The 20,711-nt window shown below is 29.3% G+C and overlaps 1 protein-coding gene and 1 long non-coding RNA gene across 16 annotated transcripts in view; one reads left to right on the top strand and one right to left on the bottom strand.

Annotated features, from left to right (window-relative positions):
- The window catches only part of LOC130670745 (carbonic anhydrase-related protein 10), a 76,117-nt gene that overhangs the window by 45,390 nt on the left and 10,016 nt on the right, over nt 1-20,711 (bottom strand). Inside the window, exons 1-8 of one of the 14 annotated variants that reach the window (XR_008990415.1) lie at nt 7,479-7,493; nt 6,621-7,220; nt 6,277-6,528; nt 5,624-6,082; nt 4,636-4,875; nt 2,487-2,616; nt 2,164-2,404; nt 1,424-1,662 (exon numbers count right to left, since the gene is read on the bottom strand). The exons of 1 other annotated variant lie outside the window; for it this stretch is intronic. The gene's annotated coding sequence lies outside the window, so the exon portion shown is untranslated. Of the gene's footprint in view, nt 1-1,423; nt 1,663-2,163; nt 2,617-2,893; nt 3,040-4,635; nt 4,876-5,623; nt 6,083-6,276; nt 6,545-6,620; nt 7,221-7,478; nt 7,494-8,037; nt 8,053-9,187; nt 9,203-9,943; nt 10,134-12,262; nt 12,278-13,211; nt 13,227-20,711 lie in introns of those variants that run through there. 12 more of the 14 variants (XR_008990414.1, XR_008990411.1, XR_008990409.1 and 9 more) reach the window with 12 other exon arrangements.
- Nucleotides 7,038-13,763, top strand: LOC130670748 (uncharacterized). Of its 2 annotated transcripts, none has more exons than XR_008990422.1 (4): nt 7,038-7,052; nt 9,679-9,845; nt 10,006-10,111; nt 13,567-13,763. It is a non-coding gene; the product is annotated as an uncharacterized LOC130670748 (long non-coding RNA). The 2 variants fall into 2 exon arrangements; XR_008990421.1 differs by lacking the exon at nt 7,038-7,052 and adding an exon at nt 8,129-8,143 and having other exon boundaries at nt 8,216-9,845.

Genomic DNA, 20,711 nt, shown 5'->3' with positions numbered 1-20,711 from the left:
GGTACCAGCGACCGATTGCCAATCGGTAGCTGCCACCGATTATTTTTTTCCATGTTTGCTCGTGAAAAATATGCCACTAATTCAAATAGTAGTATACTTTTCACTGGCAATAAGTGACTATTCACTGCCAAATAATGATTGTCACCTGATTTTCACTAATTCGTTTTTAGAGAGTAAATTGGATTTAATTTGTTATTGCAATGTTATACTTTCGATGTTCTTTATTAATTCCAAAAACTCCGTTTTTTTTTTTCACCGTACCTGCACTGAAAGTTAAAATTCCTTCATTTAGTATAGAAAGTCGTTCTTTTCTTCAATGAGAAAACAAATGATAAAAATCAGCGCATGCGCCATTCTTCTTCCCGCAAACAGAGGCAATAATTGAAGCTTTCAAAGTACAAATTTGGTGAAAAATTGTGCGCCTTCGGCTTGGGTGGGCAATTACGCACACGGGTTGGAATGTCCCACTTTCCTCCCTAAGCGTGTAATGTACTATTATACTTTATAAAATTAGATACTTTGCTTAATACTCACTTAAAAAAACTTGACTCAATAAAAAAATCAACTTTGGTGTCATGTCGTATCAATTAATAGAGATATGTAAGGTTATAAAATTCAGCTGACGTTGCACTGATCTACACATGCGTATGCTGATTAACTAAATGCGCATGTGCGTCTAGAGATTTTGGTCATGTTAATAAGGCAGCTAAATTCAAAGTGACGTCATAAGAGAGAAAAGTGATAGATTAGTCATTGGCTTGAATTATTGAGTAGGGATATACACCGCCCATTTCACTAAAATTCAGTGAATTAATATAAAAATGAGTGTTTTAATATATATTAAATTACACTTTTGACCAATCAGAAAGCATTATATTTTAGGGGCAGTTATCGGGGTTAAAATTACTATTACTGGTATATTTACATACTATTATTGTATAGGTATACAAGCAACCCTCTACAAATGAATTAGTAAAATTCACTGCGAATTAGTGGATACTTACTATTTCTACAGCTATAAGTAAACCACTAATTTAACCAGTTGTATACTTATAGCTGGTCCCCAGTGAATATTCACTAATTCAAAGTGAATATGGTTTTAAAATTTGGCCCTTAACATCAAATTTCATGAAGTTAAATTTAGCCAGTTAACGGCCTATTGTTTGGCATGAGTTACATAAACTAAACTCTGTAAGTACAAAAAAATCAATCGATTTAAAAACTTAAACAAAATTAGTTAAATGCATCAATTTAAGACAGTTGACAATTAACTTCGAAAGTAGACAATTTCTAACTCAACCAATGCAATTTTTTTATTACATGCATAGAAAACCTTCAAGTGTTCATCGTGAAATCATGTATAGTTTAGCTATAAGAAGTATTGATAAAACAATTGTTGTGTCAAGAAACTTGCACAAGATTCTAGAATTAAATAAAAGTGTAAATGTCATTTTATTAAATCTATTAAGATAGTTACATGATATTCTTTACACTCATTTAAAAATATATTCATTTTTAATACGATGATTTAAAATAGTAATAGTCATATTTTTTTATTAACAATTTAAATGCCGCAATATAAAACTTTACAAGATTTAAATTACTTTATCTATGTACTTGATTATTAGTTTGACATACTTTTCATGTATTATTCAGGCGTATCTGAAAATAATTTTAAATAGTTATTAATTGACATAAAAACTTGGGTTTTACTTAAATAGCTTGAAATACAATTTTCTTTTTTTAATGTAAAATAGTGAAATTAAAAATTATTTAATTTTCCCCCATGAACAAAGTATATAAAAAAAATGTATGTTAAAATATAAAAAATATATTCATAAAAAATATATATTTTTAATAGCTAACTTTTGGCCGATTTTCATATATTTTTAAATGCAATTTTAATATTTTTAAAATATATTAAATGTATATTTTGATTTTTTTTTAAATATATAAATATCTTTAATATATTTACATTACATTTCAAATATATAAAATATATATGAATATTGGCCAAAAGTTAGCTATTAAAAATATATTGTTTATACATATTTTATATATATTCATATATTTTTTAAATTTTAACATATATTTTTTTTATAAATTTTTTTCATGGGGGTTGTTATTAATTAATAATAGTCTATAATTATTAAAATAACATACTATAATAATTCATGGCATTCTCCATGTGGATCGCGGATTTGTCCGGATGGACATTTCGATCCATGTTTTACACGTCGTGGCATATCAATAATTTGTCGTTCTTCTTCTTCCCCGGTTGGATCAATATCCGAAACATTGGATTTTGGATCGCTTGAAATAGTTTCATTATTTTTTTCGTCAGTTTCTGAAGACTCAGAACTATCTTGTTTATTGACAGATTTACTAGTTGTTTCTGATGAATCTTCATTTGAAGAAGACGAATCACTGGTATTAGCATTGATTTTAAAAATACACAAAAAGTATAATAAAATAATTATTTTTACTTTACGTGAGACCATCTTGCGTGTTAAATATTTAATAGATTCAAGAGCTAAAGAGCACACTTTTATTCTCGAGGAATGGAAACTTTATGATTACGCTTAACATGATGTATGATTTGTTATTGACCTATGTCTATAAAAAAATTAAATATTATTTTAGTTACATAAATAAGTTATCTAAGCTTATCGCTCATGTATCTGTTTTTTTTTTCTCATCGTAATTTAAAATGTATAAGCTATTAAAGAATATTTTAATAATTTAACATATTAATTTACAAAGAAAAAAAAATTATGTATTTAATCGAAACAAAATCAATTTTTGAACTGTTTAAGTATATCCATATTTTGAAGTCTCATACAGTACAAAAAAAAAAAAAAACAAATTGAGAGAAGCTGATATCAAAATATACCATTAGACCATGACGAAATATTGCAATATAGATACCAAACAAACTATGGAACGTAAGTACAGAGAGTTTAATTGATCACAAGATACAATCGAACCGCGTCTTGATAAGCATTCAGATTATTGTGATATTAATCCAATTGAGTACAATCTGTCGACAAGATCACCAGACAAAATGACCTCTATAAAAATACTATTTCACAGTACGGTTCAACAGTTGCATCATTTCAGAATTAATTGCGATATTTTTCAATTTCCTAGTATGATTAATTTAAAACGCGGGAAATTTGAAAAGTAAGTTTAGAGATAGACCCGACTAGAATTTTTTCCTGATTTTCCTGAAGTAGGGGAGAAGGGGGCAAAGTGGGCCCCTTAAGAAAAATAATTAGGGGAAGGGGGGGGGGGGTAGGCAAAACGGGGTACCCCCGAAATTTGATAAAAAAAAATTTTATATTTTAAATGGTTTTTAAACATTCCAAAATCACTTCTGTAAATATAATTAAGCGTTATTGTAAATTTTTTTTGATAAACTTTTTCAAAAATCAACTGTCAGTTGAAAAATATTAATGACGTTTGATTTATGATAAAAAAACTATTAAAAATTTTTTTTCTTCTTTTGTATCCAATGAACATGTAAAATATAATTTTTCTTCATGTAAATTACTTAAAAAAAAATTCAACTTAATCAAATTTGTTTAAAATACAGAAATTTTTTTTTTTTACCTTTTTTAGGGGGTACCCCACTTTGCCTGCAGAAATGAAAAATTTTTTTGTTCAACGGTAACTGAAAATTTCTTCTATTTACTTTGAATATCATTAAAAAAAAAAGATTTAGCGTATTTGAGTCCTCGAAAACTTGGTATTTCCTTAAGTACCCCCTTTTGCCCCTCCTACCCCTATAATATCATTAATTTATTTTATGCGTTTACTTCTTTTCAGACCATTGATACTTATTTTCACTTCATTATGCTACGTCCATTAAAATTGAAAAATCGAATATTAGGGGCAAAGTGGGCCCTCCAAACAATTTCGGATTTGATATTTTCTATTCTTTACACGTGTGATATTCGCAAATAACTATAAAACAATTGTGTTTTAATAATATAAAAAATAATTTTAATAGTCTGCTGCGATATAACTTTAAAACGTAATTTTACTATCTTTAACTTTTTTAATCAACAGTTTTGGTAGTCTATTTTAGCCATCATTACACTGAAAAAAATAATCGGTAGCAGCTACCGATTGGCGATCGGTAGCCGCTACCAATTAATTTTCGGTAGCAGTTACTGATGTTTTTTCGGTAGCTGGTACCGATTTCAATCGGTAATGGCTACCGAAACAATCGGTAGCCGTTAACGAAATAATCGGTAGCTTTTACCGATTAATTTTCCGTAGACGTTACCGATTATTTCGGTATCTATTACCAAAATAATCGGTAGCGTCTACCGAAAAATAATCGGTAGTGGCTACCGCTCGCCAATCGGTAGCTGCTACCGATTATTTTTTTCAGTGTATATAAGAAATTTCGATAAGCTTGTTATCCGCCCGAATTTATTGACGTATAGAAAATTTTGCGAGGCCCACTTTGTCCCCATAGTTTTTGAAGTTTTGAAAATTTTAAGGGGCCCACTTTGCCTCCTCTTCTTTGACCAGGAGTGACTATTTTTTTTTTTTTTCATATCAATATATTTTAAAGAATCGCTCTTATACTTTTTCGCTTTCAATATTATTTTGTTTATGAAATACCTTCTTCGATGTGGGTTTATTGTTCAAACAATAAAAATGAATGAAAATCTGAATAAAATTTATTATTTATTTTTTTTGCGTGAAATAATAAAAAAATTATCCAATCCCTTTGATGTAATAGTCATATTTTTTTATTGTCAATTTAAATGCCGCAATATAAAACTTTACAATATTTAAATTACTTTATCCATGTACTTGATTATTAGTTTGACATACTTTTCATATATTGTTCAGGCGTATCTGAAAATAATTTTAAATAGTTATTAATTGACATAAAAACTTGGGTTTTAACTTAAATAGCTTGAAATACAATTATTTTTTTTATTTTAATATAAAATATTAACATTAAAAACTATATTGTAAAAAATTTTTGAAGTGAACACGGATTCAATCCGGAGTTGATGTGGAGCGCATTACTTATTTAATCTAATTGGAGTAAAACTCACTCCGAAAGGGAGTTTATTTTAATAATAAAACTCCGAATCGGAGTGAATTCGGATTTTAATAAAATCCACATTATTCCGAAATCACTCCGCTAGAAAAACAAACTCCCTATTTAGTCCGGGTACAGAGTGATTTTTTCTCAAACTCCGGAACTCCGAGTGAATGCAGATTTAAATAAAATCCGAAATCACTCCGTCACTCTATTCCGGAGTTTTAGAAAAAATCATTTCGCATACGCAGTAAATAGGGAATTTGTCTTTTCAGTGGAGCGTTTTCGGGGTAATCTGGATTTTATTTCAATCTGCATTCACTCCGATTCGGAGTTTTAATATTAAAATAAACTTTCTTTAGGAGGGAATGTCACTCCAATCTGGAGTTGCAATATCAAAAGAAGCTTCTCTTCGGAGTAATCTTTACTCCAAGGGGAATAAATCACTACACAGTCATACGCTTTGTATTCACTCCGGATTTGATCCGCGTTCACTCTGAAAATTTTTTACAGTGTATTAATCAATCATAATTTATAATTATTAAAATAACATACTATATCAATTCTCGGCATTGTCCCCGTGGATCGTGAATTTGTCCGGGTGGACATTCTGATCCGTGTTTCGGACGCTCTGGCACAGCAATCATACTCATTTCTATAGATGTTTTATAAGGTTCTGTGGTTGCATTAATATCTGATACATTGGATTCTGGATCACTCGATACATTTTCATTATTTATTTCGTCAGATTCTGATGACTCAGAACTATCTTCTTTATTGACAGATTTATTAGTTGGTTCTGATAAATCTTCATTTGAAGAAGACGAATCACTGGCATTAGCATTGATTTTAAAAATACACAAAAAGTATAATAAAATAATTATTTTTACTTTAAGTGAGACCATCTCGCGTGTTAAATGTTTAATAGATTCAAGAGATAAAGAGCACACTTTTATTGTTGAGGAATGGAAACTTTATGACTGCGATTAACACGGTGTATGATTTGTTTTTGACCTGTGTCGATAGAAAAATATAAATATTATTTTAGTTACAAAAATAAGTTATCTAAGCTTATCGCTTATGTATCTGATTTTTTTTTCTCATTGTAATTGAAAATGTATGTATGAACTACGAACATAATCACATGATACATATCTTATTTTTTTATTTATTTATATTAGTTATAAGTTATAACAAATATAGTTTACCGGTTGTCTGTCAGATGCTTAGTAATGGTGGCGCTTTTGAAGCAAAACGTCGTCACGTCAAATAAAAATAATTTTTTTTATGATTATAAAATATATTAAATTGAAAAAAAATTATTTTCTAATATCAGGAATATATATAGTTGAAAAAAAAATTTTTTATGTTACATTTTCATTCCTAAATTTTATTTAATCGGTTATTAAAATAATATTCGTCCATCTATTGGGGGGTGTCCATCTATTGGTGTATTTACCCTATGACAAAAAAGTACTGTTACATTTTTAATCGTAAATTCCACAATATAATAGTTATAATTAAAAATATATAAGCAATTATTATTTATTACCGATCGTTGATTTCTCAAGTTCTGCAAGCTTGTATGTGATCGATCTGCGAATTGCTGACTGTTATATATTGTGTTCTTCGACCTTTCCGATGATAAATGTTTTTTTTGCGATGAATTTGGTTTGAGACGTAAAATTTATCTCACAAACAATCAAATTTACTGCATTAAGAAATAAAATTACGATGGAAAATTTATTTGAGTTACGTACTAGATTCTTAATTTCACAAGACCAAACCCGAGAAGAATCATTTTTATAAAATTTTGTAAAATTTTATAAAAATTTTGTCGAATTTTATAAAATCATAATTTTTCAGGATGGGTCACCCGTCCAATTAATGTTCCGCCTCGATGCTGCTCAACTTTTGTTATCGATGGATTGTAGTCTGCTCCGCTCGTCTATTGGCCGTTTGTAGATACGAAAAATTCGTGGCGGTATTTATGATTTACACATGAATTCTTATCAGCCATATTTCATAGTATTACTTTATATTAATTAATTAATTCGCACATTATTGCAGATCTAACTTGTTTCTCAAACACGATCAGGTTAAATTGTATATATACATAAAATTCACTTTTTTCCAGTGAATTAGTTGATCACTGAGAAAAACAGCAAAAATTTAATTATTTCAAGTTTAGAAAGTACTAAGATCTTATTTTATAAAATTGTACATGGTTGTATAAAACTTTATGAAATTGTATAAAAATTTATAAAATTTTCTAAGATTTCATAAAATTTTATAATACTTTATACAATTTTATAAAATGTTATACAACTTTATAACATTGTATAAAATGTTATACAATTTTATAAAATTGTATAAAATATTATATTATTTTATAAAATTTTATAAAAACATTTTTTCCCGGAAAAGTTATCACGGAGTATCGAGTTTGAGATCAAAAGTCGAATGTGGAAAATACGCGAGCTTGGATCGGAGAAACGGAGTCTGTTATAAAATAGTTATCTTAAATAATCAGTAATATCGAGTATTATAGAGTTCATCTAGTTCAAGTTTAAAAGTGTCGCACTATCGCACTACAATGAAAACATAAAGACGTCGGAAAAAATTTAATTATTTCCATATGTAACAATCACGCACATGTCAACTAATATCTTTTATTTTTTAATTTATTTTTAATAAGTAGAGGTGCTTATTTAGCTTAGTCTTGGCACAATACTGGCTCTCGATATTGGGCTAATACTTAGTTACAGTCTCGACACAATAATGTCACTCGAACTTGGCTCGGTGTTATCATTTTGATGCTTAGACAGACTTGGGTCAAGCTTGGATTTCAAGCTTACCCCAGAGTTTATAAGTTTTGCGCCAAGCCTTGGCTAAGCTTTCGACCTTTTGTCTTTTCCAATAAGGGGATATCGTTTTTTTGATAAATATTAAAATTATTTTTTTCTTACCGTTATTAAATAAATATGATAAGACAGTTCAAGGTCAATGAAAATGTTATTTTCCAATCTCAGGTTTAAGATTCTGCTAACAAAAACTGTATACTAATTTTAAAAAGTAATCGTCATTTTTTAAATACATTAAAAAATTCATATTTTTTGCATCCCATTATTTTAAATAATTTTAAAGTTTTTCAGTTCCAGTATTTTTTTAGTGTGGCTGCCGGCTGCCAGGCAACCCCACATTTTTTAGAAAAAAATTGTGGGCACCCTTGAAGAATGGCCTTAAGAGAGTACAGTTTTGGATTTCCCAACATTTTTTGAAATAATAAGTTATTTATTCCTATTTTGTTTTTCTCTCTTTTATGTTTTCATTGTATTGCAACACTATTTACTTCAGCTATTGGGAAACTTAGAATTCTGATACATCAACTGGTGGCTAAAGCTATAACTACTCAAAGTAGGCTAAATCATGAATGCTTACATGCGTCTATACGTCTATCAGCTAATATAAATAACAAATAATTCTCTCTAAAATTGTTGTGTTTCTTATGAATTAAAAAATTGTTTTCATTCAATTAAAAATAAAATTTCTAATTTATAAACATGGAATTTCCATTAAAAAGAAGTAAAAGTAACATATATTGTTTGTATGGTTGTGAAAGTCGTTGATTTTTTAATGTTCGTCGAAAAATTGCAAACGTGGTTACTTTGAAAAATAAAATGGATCATGAAGATCAATTCGACCGTTTTGATGATTGCTGACATAAATAAAACAGTTTTGCTACCACGTGCTTACATGAACCATCAAACCAACTTAAGGCAGGGCCGCACCTAACGAAATCCTGAATTAAAAAATTCTAATTACTTTTTGAATATTTATGGGACTCGGATGATGAAAATCTTCCGAGGAAGTTCGTCTTCGGCTGTTAGTCGGAAGCTAAGAAAATTGCTGTTATGATAATTATTTAATAAATAATTAGAATTCTTAAATTCAGGATTCCGTTAGGTGCGGCCCAGCCTTAACAAGGAAAACTCAGACCCACGATCCTTCCACCTTTGAGAACTTGACCATTTATTTTATCCGGAACATCTTGAATACTTGATGATTAAAGACAAAAAGTAATAATTTTTAAACAATTATTGTCCTCACAAACTTTACCAAAGTTCAACAAGCGTCCGTGATTTATTGTATTTTCATCGCCGGTAAAATTTTTACTTTGAGGTGTTCCACTAACAAATTGACAAATGTGATGAATTGAAACACGCATTATTTACTGTAATAATCTTTAACACTTATAATAATTTAAATAAATTATCAAAACATAAATAAGCCAGTTGATTTTATATAGTAAACATTCAGAGTAGCCTACTTTGATTAGTTTATTTTTTGGCCACCAGATGACTAATATCTAAGCTACGCCAATTCTAAGGTTCCCAATAGATAAACTCTACTGTACTTGATGTAACTGATTATTCAAGATAACTATTTTTTAACAAACCCTGTTTGGCTCATCCCAGCTCTAGATATTTTCCACATTGAACTTTTGATCTCAAACTCGATACTCCGTGATAACTCTTGGTCTTGTGAAATCAAAAATCTAGTCATACGCAACTCAAATAAATTTTCCATCGTATTTTTATTTTTCACAGTAGTACATTTATTAGTTTATGAGATTAATTTTACGTCTAAAATAATTTATCACAAAAAAACATTTGTAATCGGAGAAGTCAAAGGACACGATTTGTCAATATATAAAAGTCAGCAATCCGCGGATCAGTCACATACAGGCTTGCAGAACTTGAGAAATCGACAATCGGTAATAAATAATAATTGCTTATATACTTTTAATTATAACTTTTATATTATTGAAAAAAGAGAGTGAAAATTTTACACTCTCTGAACTAATTACAGTACTTTTTTTTTATCGTACGACAATAGTTTTGCTGTAATATTTTAATAATTATTCTATTTTTCAGCTTCTTGATATAAAATAAAAAAATGTCGAAAATAATATTATTATTATCAATTTTCGTATTGGTTGCTATATATTCTGGTGTATACGCAGCATGTCCTGGCGGTTGGGTAAGTAATTATTATCATAACACTATGAAAAAAAAAAAAAAAATTACAAATAGACATGAATAATTTTTAAAAACTCCAAACTGTAATCAAAAAGTTTAAACCGATAAAATTCAGAGTTTTCAAATTCTAACTCTTAAATTCAACATTTCACAAATTACGGTCGATACACGGAAAAAAGAGCAGTTGAAAAATTGAACTCATATCTGAGTATTTATTACAGTTTCGTATAGTAGTAAAGCGCTGCGACTTTGAAACTGTCAAAATTACACTTTTATCCAGACATAACAAATATTACAGTTTCATACTCAATATTGTCTAGTTCTCTGTAGTAAATAGATTTTATAAATTTAAATTGTATTCTAAAAATTACAATCTCACACTGTAATTTTTTCTTCAAATTTTATTTCCTGAGACAAAAACATTTTATTATTACAGTTTCATATAGTAAAAAGTATTTTTTTTGCTTGAATTTATACTTCGAAATTGCTATTATATGAAATATAAGTTACAATCTTTACAGTTTCATTCGACAAAAGAGATTCTTTTTTTTTTCGAAATTCGATATTTAAAATAATGATTACTACAGTTTAAGATTAAAAAATTTACAGTTTCATAAAGTAATATTTATTTTTTTCTCTTAAATATATATAATAAAAATTTTTATATCTATAGTACAATAATTTTTGTTTTTTAGTTATTATTGGATTTAAATGTGTTAATAAATATTCATAACCTTCAATAGAAGTTGTGACAGAATCAGCTAATCCCATGTCCGGTTCAGAAATATTTTCCGAATATGACGATAAATATTACACTGTAAAAAGAGCGGTGTTGAAAATGGACTCATTTTAACTCCGCCCGGTGTTAAAATAAAATTACACCGGTGTTAAAAATACCGGTGTTAAATCGGGGTAACCGGTGTAAAAGCGGAGTAAAATCGGTGTAAAGGCGGGGTAACCGGTGTAAAAACGGAGTAACCGGTGTAAAAACGGAGTAACATCGGTGTAAAAGCGGGATAAACGGTGTAAAAGCAGGGTAAACTGCGTCCGCTTGGATTATTAACTTTAAAGATTATAAAACGAAAAAAAGGCCAGTTCTTTATGAAAATTAATAAAGAATATAATTTATTAACAAGTAGGGGAGGGTGGGGCAGAGCGGCCCCCCTAAGCCAATTATTATTTTTTGTGGCTTTCAACCATAAGATCACTTTACTTTTGTCCTATTTCGAACAAATTTATGGACATTTTGCCAAAATTCTGAAAAAAAATTTTTTTTTTGTGGGGCAGAGCGGCCCCCCTCCAAAAAGTGATAAAAAAAATTTTTTTTTTCGTTTTTTTTTTTTTTAAATTGTTTTCATCATTAAGAATGTATTTCTTTCTCTTTACAACTATTTTTGGTCTTATATTACTCAAAAAAAATTTTTTAAAGCGTAAAAAATCGTTCACTCTCGATTACCTTAATTACTAATTTTTATTTTATAAAAAAAAACATCAATTTTATAATTTTACTTTATTTCAAAAATTTATCAACTAAAAAAAAAAAAATTTAATTTTTATAAATTTTTAGTGACCAAATTTGCCTCTTACATAGAGAAACGGCCGAAAAATATGAAAAAATAATTTTTTCGGAAGTTTCGGCTGGTCCATTTTGCCCCAGGTGTCATGCGTAGGGCTAGAAATGTATAATTATAATAATTTTTTTTTAATTTGACGATAAAAATATGAAAAATCACTTTTTCAAAATTTTGGGCTTGTCCATTTTGCTCCAAATGTCATGCGTAGGGGTAAAAATGCGCAAACATATCGGATTTAAAGTAATTAGTCGAAAAAAAAAAAAATTTTTTTTTTGATCAAAATTTCAGGGGGGCCGCTCTGCCCCACCCTCCCCTACAGTGATCGAGCAAGTAAAAATATTTACAAGGTAAAATAGTTTAACACTAGTAAAGAATATCTACACCGGCAGCGGCGTTATTTTAACACCGGTCTAGAATATTTACACCGCTTTCGGGGGTAAATTTAACACCGATAATTTTAACACCTACACCGTTTGGACTTACCCCGGTAATTTTTTACAGTGTAATGTTGACGTACTTGCGATGTTGCAAAGCTACAATACAAGGCAAATTGTCCTTACTTTAATTTTTTTGTTTACCTCTTACATTGAGCTTCTTCATCTATATGTTAATCAGTAATATCAACTATTGTAGATGAATAGTACCACAAAACCACCAATTAAAAATTAATTTTAACGATATAAACTGTTATTTAATAATTCAAATAATCACATAAAATTTATGACTTTACGCAATCACATCTAATAAAGAACTGTCTATAAAACAGAAGCACAAAGCATAAGTTCAAACTTGTTTGTAGCCGTTTGTTACTCGAGCTATGGGCAAGATGCCTTCCTGACGCTATTCGACTTATGGTCACTGCCTTAGCGTGAGTGAGATACTAAAAAGTGAAATATTAAATATTGAAAAATAAAGTTTTCAAACTGTAAAACTTACCGATTAAAATTTACAAGTTGCTATCTGAAACTGTGATTTTTATTTACAATATGTGAATACTCTCTTACAAATTAATTTAGTTAAAATTACATTTTTGATCGTTAATATGACTATTCCGTTTAGTAGAGTTCGTCTTAAGATATAGAATTTAAAAATTACAGTATGAGCTGTGATTTTTCTCAGATCATTTATCATTCCTGACAATTGATAACTCACAGTGTAATTTTTATATTATGAATAAATAAGAGAAATTATTTCAGAAAGCAAAAAATACATCACCAATAAATCTTAATTTTTACAGTTTCACCTATCAACTATTAATTTTTAAATAAAGCAAGAATTCAAAATAAAAAGTAAATAATACTTTGAAGATTTATTTAACTAAAATCACATTTTAAACTGCAATATTTACTGCTTCAAATTGTATTAATTTTATCACTATAACAAATTTCTAAAATTACAGTTTAAGCTTTAATGTTTAAAGATTTTTGTCCCGAAAGCCTATTTTTACTGTAGACACTGTAATTTTTCAACTGCTCTTCTTTCCGTGTATTTAATCTTGTGCAAGCCAGAAATTTAAATATTTTATACTTTTCACTTTAAAATCGTATAAATTTTTAAATTCAAAATTCAACGATTCACAGCTAAGCGGTTTTTTTGCTATAAATTATAATTTCTTATAACTACGTTGCTTGAAGGTTGATATAAAAAAGTTTATTGCTTTTACTTCTCGATACACACTGAAAAAAAAGTATAAGTCCCACACTTATAAATTTTAGTGATAATGCAATATTTGGTATTGTGAATATATACTTATATAAAATATAAAACTCAACGCAATATTTTTAAAAAAGTGTATACCAATAGGACTTAAACTGTTTATTCAGTGCACTACAACAATTTCTACAAAACAATGAAAAGTCAATAAGGTATAAATTTTTTTTAGTGCCATCCAGCACATGGATATGGCTGTTGTGAAGGAAATGAATGCAGTCATCATTATAGTGACGGCACATGCATTACTCATGCAGAAGCGGATGCATTTAGATCTGCGTATGGAGATAAATGATAACAGTACAATGAAAATTGATAAATATATTTTATATATTTAATTAATAAAAATCTCTCATTTGCTGAAAAAAATTCAAAGGATTTGTTTTCATTCATATAAGATTATTCTTATATGGGTGCACGTGTGTGTACATGTGGTCGCGCGGGTGTGTGCGCAACCGTGTGCATGTGTGCGGGAGAGTGTGCGCATGGATGCGCGTGTGTGGGGGTAAGTGTGCGCATGTGTGCGCGTGCTTGGAGGTAAGTGTGCGCACATGTGAATGTGTGCGGGTAAGTGTGCGCATGTGTGAATGTGTGCGGGTTATTGTGCGACCCCGTATTTATGTACATGTGTGCGTGCATGTGCACGTGCGTAGATATATGTATGCATGTGTGTGTGTGTGTGTGTGTGTGAAATTAATCACTTCCCCAGATAATCAAGTTACACATGGACAAGCGTCAGACTATAACGTTTATATTTTAATTTTTTATTAGCTTAGATGGTCATCATTATTTTTGCTGATAGTAACCATTACCATCAGGTTATTAAGAATTACGATTTTTTATAATAGTAGTAATTATTTAAGGTAATAACAGTTATAATTTCTGGTTATCATAAATAATTGTAAACTTTACCATACAGATGGTAGACACTACCATTCAGATTTTTTATTTAATAATTTAAATGATATTATCAATCATATAATTCAGTTTAAAAATTGTACTATAACTTGATGGTAACTTTTACCATAAAATTTTCTCCGTGTAGATACTTTTAAAGATGGTTATTATTATTATTATTAGTATTATTATTATTATTATTTCAGGCCTGGTTTTATTGTAAAAATGTCGAAAGTGGACAAAACTCCACTAGTTGCGATGTAACCAGGCGTGCTATCGTATAGGTGCTAATACAGTAGAGATTCGTTTAAATCATCAAATTTGTGTCTGAAATGTATTGAAAAAGTCTGGGCAACAGTTGACCCTGCAAGCCAGCCCTAAAACTTCCCGTTGTTATCGAACTCAAGGAACGCAAGAAGGATTATTGTAAATACATTTTTTAAAATACTCTTGACAGCAATTATTTTTTATGCGCTTTCCGAGCCCAAACAAATCACGTTTTATGTTAAATTTTGAAATTTTAAGAATCGAAAATAATTAATAAACAAGCGTTTTTTAAATGTTTATTTCCGATTATACTTAATGAAACGAATGTATTCAAGCAGAAATCAATGTAAGCGATCAGCATAAGTATTTAAACGACTTTCGACGCGGATCAGAGCGTTAATATATGAAATATCTGAGAAAAGTGTTAAAAACGCTGTTTTTTCACGTTTTCTGTTGATGATATTATTCAAATTGAAGAACGAGTTCAATTTCATTATATGGTAATCAAGAGAGACCACAAAGACAAAGAGTTGGTATAATTCTAAACACTCTTCAGTACATTATATGATTATTTATCCGAGAAAAATGTTATTTTTTAAACTTTTCGACGTTGATATCTTTTAACCTAATTAACTGACTTTGATGTTCAATGTGGCAATCGACGCGTTTTATTTAGATCTAGCGCTGATAAAATTTTGAGAATGATTGGTTGAGCCGTTTCGAAGATATTTGCGAAAAACCTTTTTTTTTTTTTCCATTTCTTGCGTCGACGACATCTCTCGAAGAGATTATCCGATTGAGATGATCCTTGTGGCAATCAAAAGCTTTTATTGAGTTCTAGAGCTGATTGGATTTTGGAATTGATCAATCCGACAGTTTTCATAGTACCCAATACAAACGAAAAAAAAAAAAAAAAATCGGTCTGTCAGTTGACCCTGCGGGCTAGCCCCAAAACTTCCCGCTGTTTTCGAGCTCGAGAACCCCGAAAACATTATTGTGAATACATTTTCGAGCTCTTCGAGCTCAAAAATACGTTTGTATGCTGTTGTTTTCGAAAAAAAAACGTTTTTCACCATTTTTTCTCCAACGATATCTCTCAAACGAATAAACCGATTGAGACGGTTGAGGTGTCGATCGACGCGTTTTATCAAGTTCTAAAGCTGATCAAATTTTGAATTCGATTTATCGAGTCGTTTTTGAGATATTTCAGAAAAAATAAAAAAATTTTTTTTTTTAAATTCTTTCGACAACGGTTTCTCTTGAACGAATGAACCGATTTTGATGGTTGAGGTGGCATTCGATGCGGCTTATAAAGCTCTAGAGCCCAGTCCATTTTGGAATCAATCCATCGAGCACATTAAAAGTTATCCAAAAAAAACATTTTTTAAAAAATTTTATTTTTGAAATATCTCTGAACGAGCCCTACCGATCAAGCTTCAATTTTCTTACAGCTTCAAGATATTGACAAGCCGCGTCGAATGACACCTTAAAGTTCAAAATCGGTTCATCCGTTCAAAAGATACAGGTATTTACATACGTACGTACGTACATACATGCATACATACACTCGGGCATCATCGTGAAATTAGTCAGAATAGCTTCCTAGGACCTCAAAACGTCGACATCTGATGGAAATTCGATTTTAGTAAATCGGACCGAAACCAATAACTTCCCGAATTTTTAAAAATTTACAATTTTCTTAGCGGGAAGTTAAAAAATTATTAGACGTCGGCTAACTTCAGTATCATGGCTTTTCAATTATCCAAATACACATTTTTTATTTTTTATTTCTCTTAAATTATATTTATTATTCAAAAATTTAAGAATTTAACGATTGTCAGCTAAATTCACACTCATAAAATATTTAATTGAATTTAAATAAATGAATTTTAAGCTGCGTCTTGATAAACATTTAGATTATTGTGATATTAATCCAATTGAGCACAATCTGTCGGCAAGATCACCAGACAAAATGACCTCTATGAAAATACTATTTCACAGTACGTTTCAACAGTTGCATCATTTCAGAATTCATTGTGATATTTTTCAATTTCCTAGTATCTTCAATTTAAAACGCGGGAAATTTGAAAAGTAAGTTTAGAGATAGACCCGACTAGAATTTTCTCCTGATTTGCCTGAAGTAGGGGAAAGAGGGGCAAAGTGGGCCTCTTAAGGAAAATAATTACACTATCATTAATTTTTTTTACGCGTTTACTTCTCTTTAGACCATTGATACTTATTTCTATTTCATTATGCTGCATCCATCAAAATTGAATAATTAGGGGCAAAGTGCGCTCTCTGAAAAATTTCGGATTTGAAATTTTTTATTCTTTACACTAAATGTTACATTTATGTAAATGACATTTTATTAAATCTATTAAGATAGATACATGATATTCTTTACACTCATTTAAAAATATATTCATTTTTAATACGATGATTTAAAATAGTAAAAGTCATATCTTTTTATTATCAATTCAAATGCCACAATATAAAACTTTACAAGATTTAAATTACTTTATCTATGTACTTGATTATTAGTTTGACATACTTTCCATGTATTATTCAGGCGTATCTGAAAATAATTTTAAATAGTTATTAATTGATATAAAAACTTTGTTTTAACTTAAATAGCTTGAAATACAATTATTTTTTTTATCTTTATATAAAATATTGACATTAAAAGCTATATTGTTAAAAAATTTTTGGAGTGAACGCGGATTCAATCCGGAGTTAATGTGGAGCGCATTACTTATTTAATCTAATTGGAGTCAAACTCCGAAGGGGAGTTTATTTTAATAGTAGAACTCCGAATCGGAGTGAATGCGGATTTTAATAAAATCATTTACTCCAGGTATACCCGGTTTAGGTCTTGGTTCGATTCCCAGTTCGGGCTATTTATATTTTTCTCAATTTATCTATAAATTGCCTTATTGAGAAGGTTTGCATGTTTAGATTTCCACTATATTTAAAACCGAAAACCGAAGCAAACAGAAAGAATGATTTTTTCTGAAACTCCGGAACTCCAAGTGAATTCAGATTTAAATAAAATCCGAAAACATTCCGTCACTCTGTTCCAGAGTTTTAGAAAAATCATTTCGCATACACAGTAAATAGGGAATTCGTCTTTTCAGTGGAGCGTTTTCGGGGTAATCTGGATTTTATTTCAATTTGCATTCACTCCGATTCGGAGTTTTAATATTAAATTTAACTTTCTTTAGGAGTGAATGTCACTCTAACCCAGAGTTGCAAATCAAAATAAACTCCCTTTCGGAGTAATTTTCACTCCAAGGGGATCGAATAAATCACTACACAATCATACGCTTATTGCATTCAATCCGGATTTAATCCGCGTTCACTTTGAAAATTTTTTACAGTGTATTAATTAATCATGATTAATAATTATTAAAATAACATACTATATCAATTCTCGACATTGTCCACGTGGATCGTGAATTTGTCCAGGTGGACATTCCGATCCGTGTTTCGAACGTTCTGGCACAACAATCATACTCATTTGTATGGATGTTTCATAAGGTTCTTTGGTTGCATTAATATCCGATACATTGGATTCTGGATCACTCGAAATATTTTCATTATTTTTTTCGTCAGATTCTGACGACTCAGAACTATCTTCTTTATTGACAGATTTATTAGTTGGTTCTGATAAATCTTCATTTGAAGAAGACGAATCACTGGTATTAGGATTGATTTTAAAAATACACAAAAAGTATAATAAAATAATTATTTTTACTTTACGTGAGAGCATCTTGCGTGTTAAATGTTTAATAGATTCAAGAGCTACAGAGCACACTTTTATTCTCGAGGAATGGCAACTGTATGATTGCAATTAACACGGTGTATGATTTGTTTTTGACCTGTGTCGATAGAAAAATATAAATATTATTTTAGTTACAAAAATAAGTTATCTAAGCTTATCGCTTATGTATCTGATTTTTTTTCTCATTGTAATTGAAAATGTATAAGCTATTAAAGAGTATTTTAATAATATATATGTAGTATTTTTATTATTATCTTAAAAAATTTCTCACTCTTACATATTAGGTAACGCAAAATATATGATAATATATAACGTAATATTAATTAGCAATTTATAAATTATTAATTATTTTGCTTACATTTTATTTATATTAACAAAATAATAAATAAATAAAAATGAGTTTATGTTAACAAACAATTTTATTTAAATGTTATGAAAAAAAAAAAAATAAAAAAAAAATTTACCTGATAAATCCAAGTCCATCTATTGGGTTAAAATCAGAAATTTATCTCCAATAGATGGACGGCAAAGTAGGCTAAATCACGAATGCTTACATGTGTCTATACGTCTATAAGCTTATATAAATAATAAATACTTAATTCTCTCTAAAATTGTTGTGTTTTATGAATTAAAAAATTGTTTTCATTCAATTCAAGAAAAATTTCTAATTTATAAACATGGAATTTCCATCAAAAACAAGTAAAAGTAACATCTATTGTTTGTATGGCTGTGAAAGCCTTGCTTCTAAAAATGATAGTGTTGATTTTTTAATGTTCGTCGAAAAAGTGAAAACGTGGTTACTTTGAAAAATAAAATGGATCATGAAGATAAATCGACCGTTTTGATGATTGCTGACATAAATAAAACAGTTTTGCTACCACGTGCTTACATGAACCATCAAACCACACGGAGAAAAAAATATTGCTCCTCGAACGATCTAAAGTATAGTAACTCGTAGATCGTTACCACAACAATACGTATGCTTATGGTAACAATACCTTATCGTTCCAGTAACTATCTATTAGATAGCTGTGAGCCCTATACGACTTTCCGTAGTCGTCACCTCACACGGCACCGTCTAACCTAACTAAACATCCATTTTCGCGCCAACTTTTGAATATTGTATAATTGTTGCTAGCAGACGTTTAATAACAAAAATAGTGTAAAAAATAATTATGATGTTGAAATATGGACCCACGGATAATTAATAAATTAACAGCGTAGAATCTCCATAACTATGTTGAAATATTTATTGATAAGTGTTTTTTTATGCTTTTTGTAATCAAATATACATTCATAACCAAAAATCTAAATATTATATATAGTCGATGTTTTATAATTTAAATGTGATACGTAAATAGTAGAAAAATAATTAATAAACAAATGAGATCTGAATTATTATTTAATTTAAAATTAAATTAATAATAAATAAATTCAAAAAATTAAAAGATATATTTATATTTACATTTAAAATTTATTTACATTATAACTAACTAATAAATCAGTTTTATAAATTATTTTATTTAATCAAAGTTATTTGCTTATCATTTATTTATGAATGATAAAGGTTTTTAAATATCTCATATAATTTTCAATGTGCGTGACGTCAGATAGGGCTCAGAACGATACCGTATAGATCTCAGAGCTATCCACCGTATTGTTGTCAGAACGATACAGTAGATCGTTGCAGTAACAATTTAGTATTTAGATAACTATAGCGTATTGTTACTGTAACTATACAGTATACTTCTGAGAACAATATTTTTTTCTCCGTGCAACTTAACAAGGAAAACTCATACCCACGATCCTTCCACCTTTGAGAACTTGACCATTTATTTTACCCGGATCATCTCGAATACTTGATGATTAAAGACAAAAAGTAATAATTTTTAAACAATTATTGTCCTCACAAACTTTACCAAAGTTCAACAAGCGTCCGTAATTTATTGTATTTTCATCGCCGGTAAAATTTTTATTTTGAGGTGTTCCACTAACAAATTGACAAATGTGATGAATTGAAACACGCATTATTTACTGTAATAATCTTTAACACTTATAATAATTTAAATAAATTATCAAAACATAAATAAGCCAGTTGATTTTATATAGTAAACATTCAGAGCAGCCTACTTTGATTAGGTTATGTTTTGGCCACCAGATGACTAATATCTAAGCTACGCCCATTCTAAGGTTCCCAACAGATAAACTCTACTGTACTTGATGTATAACTGATTATTCAAGATAACTATTTTTTTACAAACCCTGTTTGGCCCATCCCAGCTCCAGATATTTTCCACACTGAACTTTTGATCTCAAACTCGATACTCCGTGATAACTCTTGGTCTTGTGAAATTAAAAATCTAGTCATACGT

The sequence above is a fragment of the Microplitis mediator genome, chromosome 7 (genome assembly GCF_029852145.1).
Source record: "Microplitis mediator isolate UGA2020A chromosome 7, iyMicMedi2.1, whole genome shotgun sequence".
In the NCBI taxonomy this organism is placed as follows: Eukaryota; Metazoa; Arthropoda; class Insecta; order Hymenoptera; family Braconidae; genus Microplitis; species Microplitis mediator.
This window is presented reverse-complemented; position numbering and strand designations above follow the sequence as displayed.